General features: G+C 38.4%; 1 long non-coding RNA gene across 1 annotated transcript in view; it reads left to right on the plus strand.

Annotated features, from left to right (window-relative positions):
- The window catches only part of LOC103595822, a 4,331-nt gene extending 2,450 nt beyond the window's left edge, over positions 1-1,881 (plus strand). The window contains exons 2-3 of the long non-coding RNA XR_550989.1: positions 1,567-1,759; positions 1,863-1,881. This is a non-coding gene — a long non-coding RNA (uncharacterized LOC103595822). The remainder of the gene's footprint in view (positions 1-1,566; positions 1,760-1,862) is intronic.
- Positions 1,882-7,770: the final 5,889 nt, after the last annotated feature.

Genomic DNA, 7,770 nt, shown 5'->3' on the forward strand with positions numbered 1-7,770 from the left:
AGACTCATTAGAAACTAATTCCATTCACTTTATAAAAATAGTAAATTTAGACCTTATTTTATGATTTCAAGTATTTATACTTTATAGTCTTGAAAAATGAGGGCTTTGTTTTGTTTCTTTTGGATGAAAAGGCCAGAATATTAGCTTTTATATAAAAGATGAGTAAGATTTACTGTTGTGTGTTAGTGCTTGATGATTTGGAAATTCACTTGTTTTGCCGTAAAAATGATAAGATTCATCATACAGAGCTGCTAAGTAATTTAAAAATCTTCAACTTTACTCTTTCTTTGAAATCAAATTTTCTTTTCAAATTTTTTAAGCAATTGAACTTGAATGAACATAATATTTAAAAATAAGTTCATTAGATAATTTTTAATCCATTATTGACAACTTTTTCACTATTTATAGATATATCTTATTTATAATGCTCTACATAAGTATAACATTGGTGAAAAAGATTATACAGTAATTTTATAATTGAAGGTAATTTGAAAATAAAGAATCAGCTGTGAAAATGTACTAGTAGAGGTTAATTTAGGTGATATCTCAGACTTAACACTATTTTGTAGTTTTTGTTGTTGTTGTTTTGGTGGGCATGAGAAAGGTAAAACATTGTCCCCTTCCTCCTTACCACTAACACCCAATCTCTCCAAAGCATCAGCTGCAGTTACAAAGAGTGATTTGAAATTTAAACACCCAGAAACACACCCATAAAATCCACAGAAATGCCTTGTGCTTTCAGATAGAATGTGCACATTTTATCACTTAATAATTGCAGTCATTTCTGGACATTGGTGTATTTTAGATTTCATCTCATTACTAATGTCCAGCTTGAATCAAAAAGCAAAACAAAAGTAAACTAAACTAAAATTCTTCACGGACAACATACTAATTTCTACTGAACATTTGTTAATTGTAGATGCATTTCACATATAACTAAATAGGATATGCATAGTTGACAATCACGGTTGGATTTCTCAAATTAACATATTTCACAAGAACAATGACACAGTATATTTCCCCCTAAGTTTTAAGTGGGTAGTAAAGAAACATGTCTTTACCAAGGACCAATATTTGTGCTATAATAGTCTGCAAAAGAGAAAAAGGCAGAAGAGACAAAAGAAACAGATAAAGATAAAAGAAAGCATTCTCATTTTTCAGTGAGCTTTTGTTAAAATGGCATGATCAAAAAGGTTGATAATCTTGTGTCTGTGTACTCTTTTTAAAGTGCTTCTCCCTAGTAAGTTTTCCGATACTTTATTATAAAATTTTTCAAACATACAGAGCGCCCATATGCAAACCACCTAGATGCTATAAATAACATTTTTCTGTACTTGCTTTATCAAATATCTATTCAACTATTCACCCCCTATTCACTCATCAATCCATCTTATTTTCTGATGCATTTCAAAGTAATTTGCAGATATCAGTACAGTTCACCCCTAAGGATATGCTTGCTGAAGTGTTTAACTAGAATTCAACATTGTTTACAGTGTTTTCCTTTAAGTAAAATTTGTATATAATGAAGACAGAATTTTGAAAAAAAAATGCACTGTTGTTTCTCAGGTGGCATAAACTATCTCTTTAACAAGATGAATGCCTGAATGCGAACCCTCATGAATCTGTACTTTAACTTGGAAGGTACAGATCCCTCCTTTATGGTCAAAGGAAATCATTATGGTAGAGATAGATGGGCCTTCCACAGCTTCAGTCCCCATTCCTCAGGTCAGCCTTCACCCACCAAGCCCAGGGACCACTGGTAAGTCACCATCAGTACTGGGATGGAGGAGGTGTTGGGACATACATAAGTAATTCCCAGGGTCAATTCTTGTTCTTGGGTGAGCTTTTCTTTCTCTCTCCAGCAGGTGCGTGAGAAGTAACTGGGATGGAGGAGGTGTTGGGACATACATAAGTAATTCCCAGGGTCAATTCTTGTTCTTGGGCGAGCTTTTCTTTCTCTCTCCAGCAGGTGCGTGAGAAGTAAACCAATGGCCTCTTGAACAATCACCAGGTATTCTACTTGGACTCTCTCTGCCTCTTCCCTTTCCTCTCCCATTTTTCCCATTTGGTTTTCTGTTTTCCACTTTCTCCCAACTCCTAAATTTTTTTCTCAGAAACAAGGGAACAAATCTCTTCATTTTTCAAGTCATTTTGCTGCATGCAATTTCACGGAAATGGTGTAGGAAGCAAAGATGAGGGATTAAAGAATCACAAGAACTCTTGAAGGGATTAGTTTCTCTTGGTCTTAATTAAAACACAAATGAGCTGAGGATTGCCCCCTCGAGACCTCTTCATTAATTCATCCCTTGGATCCAGTCTTGTGGATGAGATTTATTCATTCCTCTCCTAACTGAACCCTATACCAAGCCTCTCTAAGATTTATGTTAGTGTAGCTCCTAAGAGTGGAGACATTTTCTTTGCATTCAAAATCTGCTAAAGTTTCACAGACTGCAGCTTCCAGCCACTAGCACTGGCCCACAGCACTTCCACCGAGGACCCCCACAAGGCTTTATGCCCTTACCCCTGGGCCCTGGGGCCAACCTTTCTTCCCCAGGCTTTCGTCCACCTTCTAGATGGTTCTCCTTCAGGCTATTTTCTTCTTTCAGTTCAACATGCCTAAAACTTTCCCTGGATGGTTAACACTGGGTCTATTTTTGGCTGGAATTCTACCAATTTGCCTATTTTTCTAAAGCAGTAATNAACACTGGGTCTATTTTTGGCTGGAATTCTACCAATTTGCCTATTTTTCTAAAGCAGTAATTGGATATAACAGACTAGTTAAGAGTTTAGTCTCTATAGAAGACAAACCTGCAGTATAATCTCATTTTTGAAATTCAACTAGCAACATAACTTTAAGCAAGTTTCTGAATCCTTTAAGCTTCACTTCTTCAAAGGGTGGCTGTGTGAAATGACAGTTATATATATTATATAATACATGTAAATTATGTGTAATTATATATTATATATATTGTATTTAGCACAGTACCTGCTCCTAATTGGCACTCACTATGTATTAGTGTCATTATCATCATCATCTCAACATCCTGGAATTAGTGTCCCTCCGTCAGTCAGGGTCACCTAACAGATCCTAGCAGACTGCCTTCTCTTCCTGTGGGATATAACAGACTAGTTAAGAGTTTAGTCTCTATAGAAGACAAACCTGCAGTATAATCTCATTTTTGAAATTTAACTAGCAACATAACTTTAAGCAAGTTTCTGAATCCTTTAAGCTTCACTTCTTCAAAGGGTGGCTGTGTGAAATGACAGTTATATATATTATATAATACATGTAAATTATGTGTAATTATATATTATATATATTGTATTTAGCACAGTACCTGCTCCTAATTGGCACTCACTATGTATTAGTGTCATTATCATCATCATCTCAACATCCTGGAATCAGTGTCCCTCCGTCAGTCAGGGTCACCTAACAGATCCTAGCAGACTGCCTTCTCTTCCTGTGTCCAAACTGGCTCATCCTCATGGTTCTCCCATTAAAGCTTTTTTTTTAAGGTCTTAAAATATCCCCAGCTCTCAGCTAAGCATGGAGCCCACCGAATGATTGAACTCTTCTAGGTGACTGCTCCAGGTTTTCCCCAGGTGTCCCCCATGGGAAGGGTCTTTCACAATTCAATATTGCAAAATCAAAAAATTGTGGAATATGTACAAGTATAACTAAAATTTGATTTTATCAAAGGGGGAGGCAGAAGGTCTTTCCCTTAAAGAGCTGTGTCACAGAAGATTAATTTTCTACCACAGTATCTCCTAACTCTTTCATCCCAGGTAACATAGCTGGTGACTGAGGTTATATCAGAGAAATATGGCCCTTAGACCCAGTAAGAGGGGCTGCTGGCCTGGACTTCATATGCCACAGGGCCTGCTCTGCCCCTCTGCTTGCCCCATCATGGCCCTCCGTACAGGGCAAGGAGTGAGTAGGTCAAAGGGACATGTCCACCCAGAGCCTGTGCTTCACCACCCTTCTAGAGTGTGCTCTGGGTATCCAGGCCCTGGGGTTCTGAATTCCCTGCACCTCCAGCACCTGCACAGGCTCCTTCCCCAGGACCATCCTCCCAAGGATGAACTGTGCTGCCAGTGTGTGCACCCCTAGACCTGAGAGGTGAACGGGGGAGGGGCTCCAGGTGGGCTGGAGTCTCCACAGGCTTTCCCAAAGCAAAAGAAAGCAGGAGTGGGCAGAGTGGGGACTCGGGCTAGAAGTTGATACAGAACACCAGACACAGGGGAGAATCCTCAATACCATTCTGGTTTTAGGAAGGTGGATTCATCAAGGTAAAAGAGTAGGAAAATTATTTAATAAAGTGCTGTCTTGATTTGTACTTTTGAAATATTTAGAGATATGGTATGCAGGTCTCCATTTGTACTTTGGCCCACACAGGCTCTGCCTGTGGGGAAGTAGCCCTTGGAGGTCTCAGCTCTCCAAGAACCTGACTGGTCAGTACTTCTTGTACTAGTGGGTGGTTAAATCTTTACTGTTAGTACAAAGGGAAGAAGGCTGTTTACTCACTAAAATCTGGTAAGCCCATTCTCTAGCTGAGGGTTGTAGTTCTAATATTTTTTAAAAGTCAGTAAATTCTAAAAATCTGAAACTTCCATTTTGTGTTTACGTATGTTCTAACAAGAAAAAATACTTCTCCTCCTCTTTCTTTCTGTCTACTGGCATATCAAAAAGTTAAGCTGGTTTTTGAACTTGATCTAGCCAGAAAGCCAGCAGCCAGCTGAATTGGGTAGGCAATGCTTAGGATTGCCACGTTGAAGAATATGGACCCAAAATAAAGACACACTCTCTCTTCCCCTGTACTTAATTCAGTATTCAGTACTGAAAAGCTGAATTGAGAATAGGGAAGTTAAGGAATTAATCCCCAATGGGAAGAGAGTCAGCATTTCATAAAATAAAGCCTGGAGTAAATTTAATAATTTTCTCAATTGGATTTTCAAAAGAAAATTCAGGGGACAACAAGAGAAAAGAGATTTAGGAAGTACAGAGAAATAATGTGCTGGGATGTCGGGTGTTTTACACACATAAATTATTGGCATGTAAATGTCATTTAGTCCAGCATAACATAACCCAGGAGCTAATATAATGGAGCCTGGAGCCAGACAGCTGGGATTTGAATCCTGATTTTGTTGCTTACTATCAATGTGACCTTGGGTGAATTTTTAACCCCTCTTTTTTTTCCTGAGTTTCCTCATACATAACGTAGGGATAATACACCTTCCTCATAGGGTAGGAATAAGGATTAACTTAGTTGATATTTGCAAAACTTAGAGTGTCGGGCATGTTGTTAGTGCTATGGAAGCATTTGCTAAATAACAAAGTAAAAATAAACGATGAAGAAATTAAGGTCCAGAGAATCTATCGACTTGTTCTCAATCATGCAGTTAATTAGTAAAAGATCCACCATCTGACACAAGCCTATTTAAACATCAGGCCTATTTCTAAAAATTGCACATTGCCCAAGAGCTGATTTTGGCAGAAATAAAACATATATATTTGTATCATTTATCACATCTCTAAAGGAAAAACAACAAAAGCTTAAAAAAAAACACTACAGTACTATTATCCTGATAAATATTTAAGTTTTTGTCTTATACTGCCTGTATTTTGTATTGTTCTTTCCGCATTGTTATTTTATTCCCTTCACAAGTTAATGTTTTATTCTCAACCAATAAGTCCACGGGCTGGCCCGGTGGTGCACTGCTACAGTGCTCCGCTTGGGAGCGCGGTGACGCTCCCGCCGAGGGTTCGGATCCCACATGCAGACCGGCCGCTCACTGGCTGAGCGAGGGGTGGGCGCAGCACCGAGGGTTGCGATCCCGTTGCCGGTCCCGGTCCCGGTCCGGTACGGGCGCGACACTGAGGGTTGCGATCCGTTGCCGGTCACGAAAAAAGACAAAAAGACAAAAAAAAAAAAAAGAATTCATTTCTTTTATGTATGCATATACCAAAATTTTTTTATCCTTTTACCTCTCGATGGGTATTTGGATTGTTTAAAGTTATGAACTATTATCAATAAATTGCTATGAACATTTGAGTTCACATTTTTATGTGGACATATGTTTTTGTTTCTCTTGAAATGTTATATCTAATAAGTCCATTGAGATGGATCACTAACTACTTCCCTTAAGCGAGTTAACTACTCCAGAAAAAGGGCCAGTGCCACACACACACACACACACACACACACATGCATAATTGTACACTGCCATAGAGTGTTATTACAAAAAAATACAAGTATATGAAGAAATTAGGAAAATTCACAGAAGCATAAAAAAGAAAATAAACCTCAACCATAATCCCACTACTCTTGAGACAAGCACTGATTGTCTGTGATACAGTTGTGTGTGTGTGTGTGTGTGTGTGTGTGTGTGTTAATACATTCTTAGATTATCTTCAATTGCATACCCTGCTTTGTAACCTGTATTTTTTAATGGGTGTACCAAGAGTATGTTTCCAAATCACTGAAATAGTTTTTTTTTTTTAAATGGAGCCCTTTAATTGCTGTAAATTATTTCAACATATACTCCCTTCAGTAGAACATTTAAGGAAATGGAGCCCTTTGGAGCCCTTTAATTGCTGTAAATTATTTCAACATATACTCCCTTCAGTAGAACATTTAAGGTTTTTCCAGATGTTCACTATCATAAATGTAATAGGATGACTTATTAAAATTTTAATGTGGCAGAATACATTGAGAATAAACTGGCCTGTTTTCTAGGCTGTAGGTTCATTATAAAACAACAGAGGTCTTTCTTCCCTTCTCTTCCCAAGAGCCCTCATGGAGTTTTAGGATGGGGCAGTCTGGGCTTTTCTTGGTCCTAGGGGCAAGATAACAGGTCCTTGTTTTCGAAAGTGTGTGCTCAGGGAGGTGACTCAATTGGAAGCCCAGTAAACTGGGACCTAGACAGGGAAGGGATGGAGGCTTTGAACTTCTAACAGAGGGAGAAGAGCAAGGCTCTTTCTGAGACTGGGAAAGAGGGCAGAACTCCCCAGGAGGCTGGTGGTGGGAGAAGCTCGATGGGGATGCCTGGGGACTACCCTGAATCCCTGCGGCTGATTTCTGCCCACGGGGTTGTGATGCCATCCACAGAGGTACTGGCCATGACAAAATACTTACAAGTCTGGATAATAAAACTAGGAACTTCCTTTCCTAAATTCCTGGACTGCTTCTGCCCAACGATTCTTCACAATCCCAAGGAATAGAAGTGAATAACTAGAACTCAAAAAACTGATTGCACTTCCCACCAACCCTGGCTAGTGGTGATAAACCAGACTTAATATGTTTAGAAAGATTATATGGAGCCCAAGCATCAGCAGGAATTCATGCCCATTACCTAAATAACACTCCTCATGTATGTATAAATTAGTGTGCCTGATTATTTGATTAGGATAAATTCCTGGAAATGAAATGAAATTTTTAAAAAAAGTCTGAACAGTTTAAGGCTTTTCGTATATATTGTGTCTTGTTTACTAGTATTTGTATTTTTCAAGTCCACTGTCACTCTATTTAGCCTTTACAAAGGATTACTAGTCTGAACAGTTTAAGGCTTTTCGTATATATTGTGTCTTGCTTACTAGTATTTGTATTTTTCAAGTCCACTGTCACTCTATTTAGCCTTTACAAAGGATTACTAGGGAAAGGAGGAAAATCAAAATTAGTCAAGCTAATTGATCATAAGTATAAATTTCCATTGATAATCTACCCCATCCCAGAAGACTGCAGTGTCTATACTGCTTTATTGATAAGCCCA

Source organism: Galeopterus variegatus, unplaced genomic scaffold (assembly GCF_000696425.1).
Source record: "Galeopterus variegatus unplaced genomic scaffold, G_variegatus-3.0.2 Scaffold1857, whole genome shotgun sequence".
Lineage (NCBI taxonomy): Eukaryota > Metazoa > Chordata > Mammalia > Dermoptera > Cynocephalidae > Galeopterus > Galeopterus variegatus.